Consider the following 18199-nt stretch of genomic DNA (forward strand, 5'->3'; position numbering starts at 1 on the left):
AAATGTAAATGCTGCAAGCCCAATGAAAGGTACAGCTTTGGCGCCTGAGACACTGCAGATCCCTCTGGGACAGTCATCTGCTGGAGTCGTGGCTGCTCTGCCATCCAGGGATGCTGAGAGCTGCTGCTGGGAGGGCAGGGTATCGGGTATGCAGCCAGCATTGTGGCTCCCAGATGCCAGCTGGACAGTGTGTACCACAATAAATGCAACTCACAGTATTGTGCGTGTCTTGGTTTTTTTTTTTAATTTCAAAAGCTTTCACTTTTCATTTTCCCCTTAAACCTCAACAGCGCCCCTTGTGAGGTAGAGAGTCTTTTCCTGATGAAGAAACGGGCTGGGTAGGGGGGAGTCACCCAGCTCTGAGCCCTCTCACGGGAGGTCGGCACCAGACTGTCCTGCTTTTCTGATGCACACGAGTGACACCTGCGCTCACAGTAGGGGCAGCAGGGCATCATTCCCCAAGCTTGAGTTAAGCTTCCATGCAGGTGCTGGGGGTGCAGAGGAGAAAGAAGGCGAAGCCCTAGCCCTTGGGCTCCATTCTTGGGGGGGAGACACGAATAAATAAGCATTTTCTTCATACAAGCTATGAAGAAAATAAGAGTGACGGTCAGACAGGAGTAGCTAGAGGGCCTGGGAGAAGGGACCTTCTGATGAGGTGGTGGAAGGGGTCCCATCTCTGGGAAGGTCCAGGGGAACAGTTGCCCTAGGGGCCCTGAAGCTGGTGGGTTTGGCATAAGGGAGCTTGGTGTGCTAGAGAGGGGAGTGTGGGTGAAGGTCAGAGGGCACAGATAGAGGGAAGTGGTGGGACCAGGATGTATTTGGAAATAGAACCAATGAGATGCACAGGAGTGACTGGAAGGGGTGGGCGTGACCTTGGCTGGGGACCCAGAGTTCCCCAAAGCTCAGTTCTGCTACAGGACATCCATCCATCCACTCAGGCTGGAGGCTGGGGTCACTGGAGCATCTTGCCCTTGCCCTCCTGGAGCCCACGGTCTCTTGGCAGGGACAGATGGAACAGTTGCTAGTGGGGTACCATGTATGTGGTGATGAGCACATGAGGATCACTCCACATGGCATTTCAGGCTCACGAGAGATGAATTTCCTGTCCCCAAAATAGAACTTGGAACAGTTCTTTTCCTTGTACTAAGGAGCCCTTACCCAGATGGGACCTCTCTTGGTGTGTAGAAAACACAAGGAAGCTTTATAAGCAGCCCAGTTCCCATCACTCTAGATGGGTCCCTGAGACATGACCAAGGTCACCCTTTCCCCGTCTATCAGGGACACTCGTGGTGACAGGGTTGGGCGTTGACTGGCAACGTGGGAGTCCCTCAGGTGCCCTTGGCCTGCCTGGTCTAACCAGAGGAGAGGCTGCCAGCAGCTCATCCAGCAACTCAGCAGGAGGACGTCCTGTGATATCAGGTTACCTTGTCTGTGGATGAAGGGGGAGTACTGGAAGGGACAGATTGAGCCCGGACCAATGAGACCTTGAATCTGAACAAGGAGGTCAGATGGGCTAGGAAGTCCGGGAACAGGGTTCCCTTCCAGAGGGCGGCCGGCGCTTGCTTTGGAAGGATACACTCCAGTCAACCACCAGAGGGCGCCAAAGTGCAGCCCACGCAGGCAGCCGAGTCTGCTGCGGATCACTGGAGGGAGGTCCGCGTGTCTAAGCAAACCCAAGCCCCGTTCCAGACACCCGGCAGCCCACCCTGCAGGTGCTAAGTCCGGACCTTGTCACCCTCTGTCTTTTCTTCTCCGAGAACTTAGAGCCAGAGACACCTCCTTCTCCACAGATGCCTCTCGCAGTGCAGTGGTCGCTCAGGGAGACCTTAGCCCACCTTCCGGTCTCCACAGGCGGTGATGTCCGCTAGGCAGGGCTGGGAAGAGGGTCACTTTCTCCAGGACATCGAAGTGACATGCTCCAATACATATACCTCCATTATTCATTCAGCCAGATTTACTGAGCACCTACTGTGTGCCAGACACTGTGGTGGGTGCACCTTGGGATCAACAGCGTTTGTCTGCAAAGGGCCAAATGGTAAATACTTTAGGTTTCCAGGTCATACAATAACTCAACTCTGCCTTTATAGCAGAAAGCAGCTTTTGCCAAGACAAACAAATGAGCAAGGGCATGTTCAAATAACATATTCTGGACACTGAAATTTGAATTTCATATAATTTTCATGTGTCACAAAATACTATCCCTCTTTTGATTTTCAACAATTAAAAACCATAAAACTATTCTTTTATATATAACTCTGGAGCTATGTAAAAACAGGCAGTGGACTGGATTGGCTGCACGCACAGCCTGGTGTGTCCCCGCTCCCCGCCCCAAGGGAGACCCTGCCCAGGAAGGGAGACCCCACCTAGGAAGAGAGAAGACCACAGAGCATGAGCCTGGTGGTGAGTCCCTCACCCAGGAGAGGATGTAAGTGTTGGAAATATGAGTGAGCAAGGGGCCCTGAGAGGGTAGGGGTGGGTCAGGACTCAGCAATAAATGGGATGGTCAGAGGGAACCTCAATGAGACAGGAAGTTGGAGCAATGACTTTTTATATTACTTTTAAATCATTTTGATAGGACAGGTAAATTAGGAACCCATCCTACTTAAAACTCATTAGAAAAGACCCTGATGCTGGGAAAGATTGAAGGTAGGAGGAGAGGGGACAACAGAGAATGAGATGGTTGGATGGTATCACTGACTCAATGGATATGAGTTTGAGCAAGCTCTGGGAGATGGTGAAGCACAGGGAAGCCTGATGTGCTGCAGTCCACGGGGTCGCAAAGAGTCGGACACAACTGAGTGACTAAACAACTACTTAAAATGTGGATAACACTAAGGTCTTCTTAGTGCCCCATCCTGTTCCCCACTCCTCTTCCAGTGACATTGAAGCTGTGAGCTATAGATCTCTCTGGATCACTTGCCTTTTAAAAATTTCGTCCTCATATTATGTATTTGTAGAAAATGTTCAGCATGGTTGTGAGTGTGTGTAAGTGGCAGGATACTGTCCCAATCTTGCTGGGCTACCCCCACCGTGATGTGTTTTGAACACAGAGTCACATTTTGTGCATGTAAAGCTGCTACCTTTCTCAACTGCAGGGATGTCCCCTGCAGGAATAAGTCATGTTTTGCCTCTCCCTCCCTTTCCTTGACTGTCCATGGATAGTGGACAGTCAAGCTGTTCCTGCTCAGGGGTGCTTTGCACCTCAAGGCTCTGGCAGCCGGGCCCTCTCTCCTGAGTTTCCAGCTGGAGCAGCCGCCATTTGCTAAACAGGAGGATGAGGGCAACAGCAGAGGGTGGCCCTAAGTCAGGTCTGATTGCGGAGGTGGCCCCAGCAGGTCCCTTCCTGTGCCCAGGGGCCTCATTTCTGCCCCTTGGCCCAGGCACTGGCTGGGCAGGCTGAATTACCACAGATCTAGGGCCTGAAACTCGGCCCATCAGAGGGGTGAAAGGCCCACAGCTAGCCCCTTGGCTCTGTGAAGGCTGTTGCCACGGTAATGCCTTCCTGGTCCCCTGTGCAGCCATGCAGACAGATGGGAATATCAGCCTCCTGCAAACAAAGGGGCCTGCTCTGTGGCCCAAGAAAGAGCACAGTCCTTGATGAAGGCTGCTGCTTTAGGCTCCTGGAGGCCTGGCCACGCACCTGCCCACTTGGATCCTGCTTCCAGAAATGATCTACTGGGAATTAGCTCTTCAGCCCTGCCTCCTGCTGAGGTCAGACCCTCCCCAGGCTGCTCCAGCATGCCCCATCCCCAATCTGCTGGTGTCTCCTGGGAATCATACCTTGTGGTGGTGGTGGGGGAGTGGTTCCCAGCAGATGGGCTATGTGGAATTGCAGCCAACTCACCCACCAGCCAACACTGGCCAGGCTCACCCATCAGCCAATGTTGGCCAGGCCAGGAATTCTGCAGTGGCTCCAACACAGTTTCTGCCCTCAGGGGCCTCATGGTCTGGTGGGAGACACAGGTGAATCATCAGTCTTTATGGGTGGTTTATTTGTTTGAATAGGTGGTGCAGGCATGTGGTTACAAACTGCAAACTGCGTGGAAGGCTCTGTGCAAATCACCCTCTCGTCCCTGTCTCCTGCTCTCCTGCCCCTCCCTAGAGAGCAGCACTGTCAGCCCGGACCACTCCTCCGGAGATGGTCTATGCATTCAAAAGCAGATCTCCTCTAGAAACAAAGCAGAACTTAAGCTGCGTCCTGCACCGCCAGCAGCCTCTGTCTGCATTTTTCACTGACCAGCATTTCTGGGAGATAATTACATAGCAGTATGTACAGATCCACCCAATGCTTTTCAACAACAGCAAACCCATAATAATAGCAAGAACTTATACTTACTCTGTGCTGGACGCTCCTCTAAGCACTTTATTTATATTAACTGATTGACTCCCCCGAATATTGGAGATGGACGCTCTGCTTATCTCCCTCCGCAGGCAGGAGACCAGGGATGCCTATTGTGTGGTATGGCCTGAGTGACTCTCACCACCCCTCCTGATGGACACGGAGGACATTTCCGGGCAGTGAGCACTTTTATCTTTGGGCACTTGTGTGTCAGAGGATGAATGCTTGGAAGTGAAAGGCTAGGGCAAAGGGCAGGAACATTTGGAATTTACATAGCTATTGTCCAATTACTCTCTGAAGAGGTCACACTCCGTGGGTTACTAAGGTGGGGCCTGCCCCTCCCGCTGCAGTAGTCAGAGCTTGCGCTGCCTTTATCCGCCTTTTCTACCTTCGCCAATCTCATAGAAGAGAACCATTTCCTCTCATGGTTTTCCTTCGAGTTACTCTTAGGACCGAGGTTAAATGTCTTTTCACACAAATCAGTACAATCTGATGTGCTGTGTGCTCAATAGCTTCAGTCGTGTCCGACTCTTCGAGACCCCATGGACTGCAGCCTTCCAGGCTCCTCTGTCCGTGGGATTCTCCAGGCAAGGACACTGGAGGGGGAGTTGCCATGCCCTTCTCCAGGGGATCTTCCCTGGCCAGGGATCAAACCTGCGTCTCTTATGTCTCCTGCATTGGCGGGTTCTTTACCACTAATGCCATCTGGGAAGCCCAGATTCTGGTAGAGTCAGAATTACACAGAGCGAGGTCCAGAGGCGGCGGGGGTGGCGGGGGGAGGCGCACGAGGCTGGAGTGGTTTTTCAGTCAGCGGTGAGGGTAGAGGTGGTCCAGGAGCATTGCCAGGGTCATGTGAGCTGGCCCCTGGGCTATGGGGCAGACACAGGGAGGGCATTCTTGGTAGAGGGGAGGGTCTGAGCAAAGGCTCTAAAGAATGGGAGGCCAAGCCCGAGGAGCCCCTCTTCTCATCAATGTCACCTCTACTCCCAGAGGCCCGAATCTCCAGCCAGGCTATTTGCTATGCTCCCACACACAGCTTGAGCTAAGCCTTGGTCCCCGGGGTCTCTGCCCAAGCATCTCCCAGGGTCCTTAGAGGGGAACCCCTGCTCAAGACCTTAGTAGGTAGCCTCCTTTGTCCCTCTCTGCCCCTGCCTTCTCTGCCCCTGCCACCCATCCCCGCCACTAGCCGAGTGAGCGTACATCCTCATTAACACGGTTCAGTGGCCAGCACTGGTAATTGATCTCCCACCAGCCCAGTATGGACAGCGGCTAATGGGGATGAATGGCGCAGGAGGTGCCTCTGAGGGACACTCACCAGGAGGCCCTGGCAGGGCGGAGAGGTGGGCAGGAGATGGAGATGCACTGAGGAGGCCTTCGAGTCAGCTGGGCAGTCTGCGGCTGCCTCTGCCTACTCCTCCGGACTGCCATCCAGCTCTCAATCTGACCCTGGGTCCGGATGAGCACACCGGTGGGCAGAGGGGCTCTGCAATTCAGCTGCCTGCTGGTGTGGAGGCAGAGGCCAGTCTCAGAGGAGGGACTGGAGTTCTGGGATGGCATCCCAGGAAGGATATGAATGCTGGGGCCCAAGTAAGGCAGGTCCCCAATTAGTCTTGTGTGGAGGAGGGACCAAGACACCCCAAAACCAAATCGGCCAGCCACGGATTCTATCGCCCAGTCAGTCAACAAGTATTTATTAAGTGGTTACCATGAACCAGGCACTGGGTAGTTGCTAGGTGACCCAAATAGTCAAGATCTTCTTTATGGTCGGGGGATGAACAGTAACTAGGAAAATACATACTTAATATGGTAATAAATGGTGATAAATGCTCAGATGAAAATAAACGGGGTTACGTGATCGGAATGCCTGAATGGAGTGCTGCTTTAGGAAGAGACTGGGGGAGGTAACATGTGAGTTGAAACCTGAATGGTGACAAGGAAAAAGCACTCTGGGAAAGGGAATGTGCAGAGCAAAGGTCCTGAGGCCGACATGAGCTTTGGGTGTTGGAGAAAGAAGAAGGGACCAGTGTGGCTGGAGCATGGCCTGTGAGGAGGAGATGAGCTGAGAAATTGGTGGCAATAAGGTAAGGATGATCCTGGTCAAGGCCAGAAGCCCAGTCGCCAGGCTTGTGGGGTCATGGTGGATGGGTCCCCTTTCCAGGCGGTGTTAGCCACATGCAAAGTCAGAGAGAAAGGTCTGACCCGTGTCAGCTGGGCCAGAGTCAGGCTTGGAAAAGTCCCTGTCACTCTCTGGTCATATGCCTACAGATTAGAGAGGGGCAGACTTTTGGGGTGTCAGGCCGACCTCAACCTGGCTGAGAGGAGACACAGAGGCCTTGCTAGTCATTCTGGGGGAAGGTGTCCAGTCTCTGCTCTGAGTAGAGCACAATGACATCCTGCATCATCTGGCTTCTGGTTGACCTGAGATGCATTTCAAGTACCCTCCCAGCAACTAACAAATATACTGGGGCTTCCCCAGTGGTCCAGTGGCTAAGACTCTTTGCTCCCAATGCGGGAGGACTAGGTTTGATCCCTGGCCAGGAAATCCCACAGGCTGCAGCTGAACGTTTGTGCCACAGCTAAAGGATCCCGCGTGCTGCAACAAAGATCAAAGATCTTGAATGCCACAGCTAAGACTCAGCACAGCCAAATAAATAAATATTTTAAAAAGAACCAAATATATTAATGAGCATAAACATTGAAGGGTAAAGCTTAATACAGCTCCCAGAAGGAGGTTGGAGTGAGCCTGGCAGGCAAGCGGGAGCACTCTAGAATTCTTACAGAGTTTTAGACATAAATCCCATATATGTTTTTTATGGGCAGTTTAAGTAATTTTCTTGGATAATCTCGACTGTTCTTTTGACTTTTGCCGTATGTGCAGACTTCACTGTAGAATGCCCAAGTTACTGTTACTGCGAGGCTGAGGCGTGTCCTGATCCCACAGTGGGCAGATATCTGCAAACCAGGGGAGGGACTCTCATTTGAAAGAACCACTCAGACGAGAAGCCATTCTCTGAAGGTGTGTTCACACTCACATAACCTTGCCAGAGATTGTCCTCCCAGTGCACACTGTCATTCCCCTCACTGAGGCTGGTGAGTTTGTCACATCCTTGAAGGACCTACTCAAATGTTTCTTTATCCCCTGCCTCCCCTCTACTAGAGCTCAGTGTAGTATACCTTTTTAATTACAGATTCCAGAAAATAGGACATAGAAAAAGCATCTGATAAATTTAAACACTGATTTATCATTGTTTTTAAAATCACAACTTCTTAGCAACTAGAAATAAGAGGGAATTTCTTTAACTTGTTAAAGAGCATCTACCAGTTATACTTAATGTTGAAACAATAGTAGCAGGACTCTGACAAGTATACCAAGTATTGACATTGTAGTGGAGTCCTATCCAATGCAATAACACAAGAAAATCAATAAGTGTAAAAATTAAAAAAGAAGAAACAAGGGCAGAGACCATCTCATTCATCTTGTTTCCAATTAAACAGATACTTAATACATGTTTGTTAAACTGAATAAAACTCAGTATGTCCTCAAATAAATTTCTTGAAGAAGGTGGAGGCAAAACCGATCTGCTAATAGCAAGAGTCTGAGAAAATTCACTGATGCTCGAGAAGTTCCATCGTTACGTGTGTGTCACTCAGCCATGTCCGACTCTTTGCGACCCCATGGACTGCAGCCCACCAGGCTCATCTGTCCTTGGGATTCTCCAGGCAAGAATACTGGAGTGGGGTGCCATTCTCTTCTCCACGGTCCATCATCATGGTCCTGCCAAAAAGATAGACGTATGATATTTCCCTGAGATCAGAACCGAGCGAGCGAGCTCTTGCTGTGCCAGAAAGAGAGATTTCAAAAATGATTCATGTCGAACCCAAAACACGGGCAAGATACTTGAGTCAGTGGAATCTCTGTAGCAAGAGGAGTAAATGGCACCTGGATTCTGCATTTAAGGCCAACAGCTGGGAAGCAGAGCCATACTGTGTCTTCTGGCCTGTGAGAACTCTGCGATGAGAGGCATAGGCCCCAGGAAATCTCTCTGCTGTTTCTTGAGACACATAGTCAGAATACTCCACTGTTTTCTGTGGGGTTCTAGAATACTGATTTTAATTCCCACGTGCCATTCGTTCCCTGCCAGGTTCAGTTCTTGATGTGTCCATGTGTTCAGGAAAGGCAGCTTTGGCTCAGGGCAAATTGGTTGTTGGGTACCTACTGTCTGCCTGGTCACCTTCTCTTCTCCCATATTCTGGGAACAGCACCTGAGTTATCTTTTAGAGAGAAATCTCCCCCACCTTTAGTCCACGTTCTTTAAGGGGAGTAGGAACAGGACCGAGGCCTAACCCGTCAATGTGCTCTACCCTCCTTGGCTGTGGAGGGCTGGGCAAAGGACACCTGCTCCCGGGTGTGTGATAACAGAGAAGCTCCCTCTCTTTGGCATTCTGGGGCAACTGGTGACCACCTTCCTGCCAATGGTCCCAGAGTGAAGCTCACACAGAGGAATGAAGTCAGGAGAGCCTGGTGACCATACTTGAACCCTAGATCTAGTCATGTCTGATGGCAGAGCTTTCCTGCTCTTCCCAATGACATGAGCAAATAACATCTCCTCTTTTTTTTTTCCAGTCTTTAAAACAGTTTTATTGTGGTAATATTGACATGCAATTAAGTACATATTTAAAGTGTACAATGTGACCAATTTTAACAAGTATACACTTAATGAAATCATCATCATGATCAACCAATGAACACCCCAAAATCATCATCCCTAAACTTTTCTCAGGATTATTTGGAATTCTTTTCCTCTGTCACTCTTTTTACCTCATTGATCTACTTTCCTCATTATAGATTTTACATATTCTAAAACTTCATAGTCAAGGCTATGGTTTTTCCATGGTCATGTATGGATGTGAGAGTTGGACTGTGAAGAAAGCTGAGTGCCAAAGAATTGATGCTTTTGAACTGTGGTGTTGGAGAAGACTCTTGAGAGTCCCTTGGACTGCAAGGAGATCCAACCAGTCCATTACGAAGGAGATCAGCCCTGGGATTTCTTTGGAAGGAATGATGCTAAAGCTGAAACTCCAGTACTTTGGCCACCTCATGTGAAGAGTTGACTCATTGGAAAAGACTCTGATGCTGGGAGGGATTGGGGGCAGGAGGAGAAGGGGACAACAGAGGATGAGATGGCTGGATGGCATCACTGACTCAATGGACGTGAGTCTGAGTGAACTCCGGGAGTTTGTGATGGACAGGGAGGCCTGGCGTGCTGTGATTCATGGGGTCGCAAAGAGTCGGACATGACTGAGCAACTGAACTAAACTGAAAACTTCATATAAATAAAATCACTATGTACTTTTTTGGTCTGGCTTCTTTCATCTAGACTAATTATTTTGAAATTTATCCATATTGTTACATGTATCAAAAATTTATTCACTTTATTGCTAAATAATATTTCATAGTATGGATATACTATAATTTGCTGTTCATTCACCAGTTTCCAATTTTTTATTTGAGGGCTACCTCATATAAAGCTGCTATGAAAATTTGTATATAAGTCTTTTTTTATTGAAGTATAGTTGTTTTATAATGTTTTAGGTGTACAGCAAAGTGATTCAGTTATATATATGTACCTACATATGTATATTTTGGAGAAGGCAATGGCAGCCCACTCCAGTGTTCTTGCCTGGAGAATCCCAGGGATGGAGGAGCCTCGTGGGCTGCTGTCTTTGGGGTCGCACAGAGTCGGACATGACTGAAGCAACTTAGCACATATGTATATTAATATCTTCCTTTTTAGATTCTTTGCCATATAGGTTGTTACAAGATGTTGGGTATAGCTCCCTGTGCTGTCCTTGTTGCTTATCTACTTTATATATTATATGTATATCTGTTAAACCCAAAGTCATCATCCATCCCCCTCCTTCTCCTCTTTGGTAACCGGTTTGTTTTCTATGTCCTACTCACTGCCCCCTCTGCCCCACTTTTTTTTTTCTAAGCTGATTTGAGTTGAGTTTCTGTCTACCTGCAACCAAACAAGTTCTGATAGACCCAGTGGAAATGAGAGTGTCTGAGTTGGAGAAGCTGAGGTTCTGAGTCATACATGCTCTCTCGCGTACAGGGGCAGGGCTGGGAGGGCAGTGCAAACAGCTTCCAAATGGAGCCTGAGTCAGCACACCCTGCCTCTTTCTTTATTCTGTGCTGACTCTTTTAAGGGGGCTGGCCGCTGAGATCCCAAGAGGAATGGAAAAACAATCCGATATCCCTTTTCTAAGTCATTTTTGTAAACTCAACTTCCTGGAGGTATAATTTACAAACAATAGAATGTACCCATTTTTAGTGTATATTTCAATGAGTTTTACAAATATATTTCCCTGTGTAACCTCCACCATGATCAAGATAAAGAACATTGCCATCACCAGAAGGTGCCCCATGGTCCTTCCTGGCTAGTCTCTGCTCACACCCTCCCCCACCTCCAGTCCAATCACTGCCTTGCAGCTTAGATTTTTTTCTTACACAATCAGTCCTCAGTATTTGCAGATCCCATGTTTGAGAACTCACCTATTTGCTAAAATTTCTTTGTAACCTTGAAATTAACTCTCACAGTGCTTTTGTGGTCATTTTGTGAACACATTAACAGCAGTAAAAAATTTAATTCATCTGATTTATGCCCCCAGCTGAGACTGAACAAGGCAAGGCTCTCCTTTTTGCTTCAGTTCCTATTGTAAACAAGTTTTCTCTTTGCAGTCTTTTTAGTGTTGCATTTTTTGCATTTAATCTTTTTTTTTTTTTGGTTGGTGGTAGTTTTGCTGTTTAAAATGAACCCAAAGTGTAGGGCTTCCCTGGTGGTTCAGGTGGTAAAGTAGCTATCTGCAATGTAGGAGACCCGGGCTTGATCCCTGGGTCAGGAAGATTCCCCTGGAGAAGAACTGGCAATCCACTCCAATATTCTTGCCTGGAGAATCCCATAGACAGAGGAGACTGGCAGGCTACAGTCCATGGGGTCACAAAGAGTCAGACAGCACTGAGTGACTAACAATAGTGCCGAAGTGCTGTCTAACATTCCTCAGCGCGAGAAGGCTGTGATGTGCCCAGCGCAGAGAACACGCGAGTTAGAAAAGCTTTGCTCAGACAGGAGTTAGCGCCGCTGGCTGTGAGTTCAATGTTAATGACTCAACTATATATATATTAAAGTGTCTTTCTTTTTTTTTTTTTTAATTTTATTTTATTTTTAGACTTTACATAACTGTATTAGTTTTGCCAAATATCAAAATGAATCCGCCACAGGTATACATGGGTTGTCTTTCTTTAAACAGAAACACACACACAACAAAGTTCTATATTTGGCTGACACAGATGTGACCAAAGGCTTACTGGAACCTAACCTGTGTGTATTCCCCGAGGAGCGATGGTTCAGATTCACAAATTCAGTGTCTGCAGTGACTTTATAGGAGGATGATCCTCTGTGTATGAGATCACAGGGTAGCTGCCTGCCTTCAGAGTATGGCTCTGCCTCTTAACATAATACTCCTGAGATACATCAGTGTTGCCATGCCCATACGAGGCTGGGCCCTTTTACTGCTGCGTAGTATTCCATCCTGCAGACACTCACTTGTCAGTTGATGGAGCATCTGAATTGTGTCCAGTTTTTGGCAATTATGAATAAATCTGCTAGGAACTTTCATGTACAAGTGTTTGTGTGGACTTGTGTTTTTACTTGCATTCCAAGTATTTTCATAGGAGCACATAAACTTCATATTTGTCTAATCCTGACAATAATCCTGAGAAGCAGCCTCCTTTTATACATGAGGAGATGGGAGCTCAGATCTCAGTGGCCTGCCACGGGTCACACAGCTCACCTCTCCTGCCCTCATCCATGCTGCCTCATCCCTGGTGGAACCTGGAGGGTCCTTAGTCAGGGTTGGCCCCATGCTGGGGTAGGAAGGATCTGGGCTCCGTCACTGTCTCTCCACAGGTCTTGGGTTCCTTGGTACAGGAGGTACAGCGTCAGTCCCCTCCAAGGAGCCCTCGATCTCCAAGACTGTGACCTTAACCCTGTGGGGATTCTGAACAACTCGGTGGGTCCCGAAACAGCCCTTGGGAGGCTAAGTCAGGCAGAAACTGGAAATTCAGTCTGGGCAGCCTGGCTTATGGGCTGTGGGACTTAGGTTGCCTGAGTTCACTCCTCTTGTTGGGGGAGTAACAGCTCTCTTTTCCTCTTGGGGCTTCTCCTTCAACACAAGCAGCCCAGTGGGGACTGTCCATCAGAGTCTTACCTTGGCCATAGGAGGATCATCTGCCTGTCTCTGCCAGGGCTTTGAAACCCAAGCAGAGGGAGGCCTGACATAGGGACTGAGAGGTGGCCTGAGCGGGCTCCGCGCTGCTGTGGCTTCAGGAAGCTGTCTAGCAACCTCCCAGGGCAACCCTGGAGCTTCCTGATTCTTGCAATCAGTTAGCCCTGCATACCACGCTTGCTCTTCCCTCCCCCTTGTGGGCCCATGGCTTCAGTGTGGGGTTGGATTCCCCTTGGCTTGAGGAAACCCAGGAGAGGGAGTATCTGGTATTTGGGAGCAACCAGAAGAGGGAGGGGTCCCAGGCTTGGGGAGAAAAGACACAAACTTGGGTTCTGACTTGTTGCTCTCCCTCTGGGGTGTATTGTCCTTATCTCTGCAAAGGGCATCCCTACCATCGGTTCATTCTTGGGCATTGAGATGGGCAAGCGCTGTCCATGGTGCTGGGGAGACAACGTGAGGAGATGACTCAGACAGACCCCTGCCCTAAGAGTGGACAATGAGATGTCACATTTGGGAGAGGTGATGGACTAAGTCTCAGTGCCCTGGAAGTCACCTTGGGGCATTGTCCAGACTTCTGTGAATCTGTGGACCAGAAACTGACCTTGGCACAGGGATTTGGAAGGAAAGGACAGGAGTCAGAGCAACACCCAGGATCTTAGGACTGAGACCTTCAAGTACAGGCTCGAGGGAATCTATCGGAATGAAAAGTTCTGCTGAAGAGTCAGCATCACAGGGAGGGGCCTGCCAAGCCTCACAGGCTTGTACCCACCAGGGTCCAAGTTCTCATGATTGACAGCCACCAGGACAGCCTGTGGTGGAGAAGGTTCCTCAAGTGCTGCTCACAAGAAGTGTGGGAAACACAGGGAAGGCAAAAGCCCCCAGTGTTCCTGGTTGTCAGGCAAGGACTCACAGGAGGCCCCACAAGTAGCCAGGGAAACTGACCCATCAGCACATAAGGCTTTGGTGTGTCTAGGCTCAGAAGGGGAGGTAGACTCTGGGGCAGGGCTTCCCATCTGAACCCGGGAGGGCTCCATGCATGTTTGGTAAATGCAGGTGGAATGAATGAAACTCTGTGCACGTGTCTAGGTCAAGAGGGCACTGCAAAGCCAGTCCCACATGGCCCTGCCATCAGGATTGAGCCCAGCAGTGGTGACAGATGTCCCCCAGACTAGAGACAGAACAAGACATCATCACTGAGGCATGTGGCAAGCGCCACAGGACTGCTCGGGACCGGTGCGCAGACTAGACAGGAGGTCAGGACCTCTCCCAGGAGGTCTGGGTGGGAAGGCTGAGGGGCGGTGAAAGGCTGTGGCAGCGAGGGAGCGTGTGCCCTGGGGGACCCTACTGTTTTATTCTGGGGCTAGTTCTGCCCTCTGGCCTTCGAAGGGAGCTGGGAGCTGGGGGGATGAGCTGCTGGGGGGTGGGGCAGGGCAGGGGAAGTAGGAGGGGCTGGGAGTAGGGGAAACCCCGGGTTAGGGGCGAGGGGAGGGGATGGGGGCTGCAGTCCCCTGCTGGTTGCAGAGGACACCCCAAGGTTACCTTGGCCTGTGGCTCCGTGGCTCGAGCTGCTGCCAGCGATGACAACAGCGAACCAGCAGCCTCTCCGAGTTTTATTATCATTCAAATGAGGACGTGGAGAGGTATTTCATTTGATTGGTAGAATAATAGGAGCCATTTATCTACCTTCTCTCAACCTTTCATATCTGTTTCACTATTTTATGGGATCGCATACATCATGGTAAAGGCAAAAATGTATTTTTTTTCCCTCTGACTTGGGGCTGAGTGAGGGGGGGCGGCCACAGTGGGGATGGGAAAGCGGCTCTCGAGTGGCTGGCAGGAGCTGAAGGAAATGAAATCGAAAAAGACTATTATTGGTGACAGACAGTTACATCTGAAAGGGAATAAGAAACTCCCCAGTGCGGGCGGTGTGGATGAGGAGTTTTAAATGGAAGATCTAACAGCCTTCAGCTCTGGGTCCAGCGAGAAGGGTGAGGATACAGGAAAGTCCAAGGGGCAGGGGTGGGTGGGGAGCCAGGAGTGAGGCTGGCCCAGGGGGGCATGTGGCTCAGCTGTTGGAATTCTTTGTCTCTCTTCAGATATGATAAATTACATGTGTCATACAAGGATCTATTCTCCTTTTGAAAAAAATTAGAACATCCCTGGTAAAATCCACCATCCCAGCCCCGCCCCTTTCTCCCCTTCCCCAGAGGCATCTACGAAGGATTTTTCTCCTCTTGATTTTACAAATATACCAAGATGCCTTAAAAGAGGTAGCAGTCCTCTGTGGATTTTTTTTTTCCCCTTTCTTAAGTGGTATCATACTGCATAAGCAGCTTCTTGTGTTTTGCACTCGATATGTTTTCAAGCTCTGTGTGAGTAGACCCACGTGGGTCTGGATCCTTCCTGGGCTGGCAGGTGGTTCTCCTTTCCATGACTAGCCTGCCTTTGAGCCCTGCAGCGTCCCCTTGACGAACACTTGGGCGGTTTCCAGGTTTTCACAATTATGAAACCACGCTGCAAGGCTCCTGGCACCTGGGCCAGTTTGCTGAGGCAGGTGAGCAGAGAACTCACTGGAAGGGGAGGCCCGTGCAGGTGGAGGAGACACCGATGGATCGCTGCCCAAAGGGTCCCCACTGCGGGCTCCAGCCAACTGCGCCCAGCAGCCCCCACTGCTGGCAGTCACCGCCCCTGGGACCATGAGTGAAAGTGCACAAAAGGTCACATCCTGGGCTGGAGGTGGTGGCAGAGAGGGGAGCAGCAAAGAGCTAGGTGGACAGGGCATCAGGGTGGAAGTGGGGAGGCTGATCCCAGAGCTCCAGGCGTGACCCCACAGCTCCAGGCGTGACCCCACAAGATGGGAGGGGGAGTCCAGGAAGGCAAGCAAAGGGCCATCAGGCATGATCCTGGACAAGACGGTGGGGCCACAGGCAAGGGCTGGAGGGTGCGTAAGGGTGGGAATCAGAGAGTGCTGTTTGGCCGGCAGGGCCAAAGAAGACAGCTAAAGCAAAGCTGGAGTCTGTGGATGGTACCAACACAGGGTGGGTGGGGGCAGCACAGACATGGAGGGGGTCCTCCAGAGGCCCTGGCTCCCCTGCATGGACATGAGGGTCCAGGGGAGTGTAGGAGACTTAACTCGGGTCCCATGCATGGGACAGCATTTGGGGCCCCACACTCAGGGATGTGGGAGGGGCAGTTAGAGTACTGGGGGTGATGGTCCCATGAAGACTAGGCTCTCTATCCTGGGAGAAAAACACAGATTCCAGATTGCAAAGATCACAAGAAAGAGTTTCTTAAAAAAACAACAACCGCAAAAAATAGCTTTATTGACATATAATTCACATATCATATAGTTTACCGATTTAAAAGTATACCATTCCATGGTTTTTAGTATATTCACAGATACGTGCAACTATCATCACAATCAATTTTCATTATGTCCAAAAGCTATTAGCTGTTGTTCAGTCACTCAGTCGTGTCTGACTCTTTGCAGCCTCATGGACTGCAGAATGTCAGGTTTCCCTGTCCTTCACCATCTCCCAGAGAGTGCTCAAACTCATGTCCATTGAATCAGTGATGTCATCCAACCATCTCATCCTCTGTCTTCCCTTTCTCCTCCTTCCTTCAATCGTGCCCAGCATCAGGGTCTTTTCCAATGAGTCGGCTCTTCTCATCAGGTGACCAAAGTATCGGAGCTTCAGCTTCAGCATCCGTCCTTCCAATGAATATTCAGGACTGATTTCCTTTAGGATGGACTGGTTGGATCTCCTTGCAGTCCAAGGGACTCTCAAGAGTCTTCTCCAACACCACAGTTTAAAACCATCTTTTCTTTGGTGCTCTCAGCCTTCTTTATGGTCCAACTCTCACATCCATACATGACTACTGGAAAAACCATAGCTTTGATTGTATGGACCTTTGTGAGCAAAATAATGACTCTGCTTTTTAATATGCTGCCTAGCTATTAGCTTTTAGGTATTATCCCCCTGTTCCCCCAACCCTAGGCAACATCTAATCTACTATCCGTCTCTATAGATCTTCCTATTCTGGACATTTCACATGAATGGAACCATACACTATGTGGCTTTTTGTGTCTGACTTAATTCACTTAGCATAATGGCTCATCCATGGGATAACATGTGTCAAAACTTCATTCTTTTTATGGCTGATTAATATTTAATTGCATAGATAGAGCATATTTGGTTTATCCATTTATCAGTTGATGGACACTGGACATTCAGAGTAATGTTTGATTGCCCAGTCAAGTCGGTGTAAAATTAACTTTAACAGAGGCTTCCAGTGGCCAGCTCGCCATCTCTTAACTTTTAATTACGAGTCAATGTGTTTCCTCTTGCAACTGACCATCACAGTAGGGCTTTAGCGCCTTGGAACTGAAACATCCTTAACTGAGGTCATCAGAAACTTTCAAAAGGTTCAGAGTCCAGGAACCCTCCAGGGCCAGGAAATGTTCCCAGATGTGACCAAACAAACGGGCCCAGTATCTGGAGTCTGCAATCCTTCCACTGAAGTTGGAGGTCCCACAAAGAGCTCCTGCTCCCATGACTTAAACCTACACCACTGCTTCTTCAACTTCCCTCTCTCCGTGGGAGTCTCTCCCTCTGATTCCCACTCACTCCTCAGGGGACCACGGCAAGTGCTGCCCCTTTTATGTCCTGGCTCCTGTGTGAATAACCTTTTTCTTTGTATCCCCTGTGCACAGCTTTGTTACAGCGGGATTTAACAAAGGTATACACGCAGAGAAGTCAAGAGCCGTGGGCCGGGCCCAGCCTGATGGGTTCCTCCAGCTCCCATAGCAGCCCCTGGGCCTTGGTCACCAACTGCAGCTGGTACTCTCGCATTTCTGGTCCACTTGCCTCTAGGTGGCAGGCAGGGCAGCTTTCCCAGCCCCTGCCAGGTGCTCCTCACCAAGTGTCTGGCTGCCTTGATGGGCCTGCCCCACAAGGAAGGCCCCACCTCTGCAGTTGCCCTCACTTTTGCAGAGTGTCACACCAGAGACGGCCTTGTCTCCCCCAGGGTTGTGGCTTCACCCCTGCCAGCCTGGGTGGGTGACACTGGATGTTTTCCCCCGTGTGGGCTGGTGATGCCAGCAATTCCCTTGTCACCGTGTCACACTCCCCACCACCCAGAGCAGCCAGACCCCGCCTGCAGGCTACAGGCTCTGCAGAGAGGGAGAGAGAAACAGAAGGAGCTAAATCTTAGCTCTTGAGCTCCCAAAGGCCCAGGTACCATCATAAACAGTAAATTCAGAATACTGTCTCTGCCCGGTGCATTTTTGGCCTTCGCCACAGATAGATGAGGTTAAAAATTCTGTCTGGCTGGGAAAGAAAGAGGATGTATAGAATGAAATGAGTGAGCTGGGCTCTGCTGAGTGGGGAGAGGAGGGAATCCCTGAGTGGGGGCTGCTGCGGAGGATCAGCCTTTTAGCGGAGTTGACTGCAGGGGCACCTGAGCCTTGTTTCCTGGCTGGGTGACACCCCCAGGTTCCCTGTGCCCTGACAAGGTGTGCTGACCATACACAGGAGGTGAGCGGTGGCCCACAGCGAGGGCCCTGAGACA

This window comes from Bubalus kerabau, chromosome 1 (assembly GCF_029407905.1).
Source record: "Bubalus kerabau isolate K-KA32 ecotype Philippines breed swamp buffalo chromosome 1, PCC_UOA_SB_1v2, whole genome shotgun sequence".
Classification (NCBI taxonomy): Eukaryota; Metazoa; Chordata; class Mammalia; order Artiodactyla; family Bovidae; genus Bubalus; species Bubalus kerabau.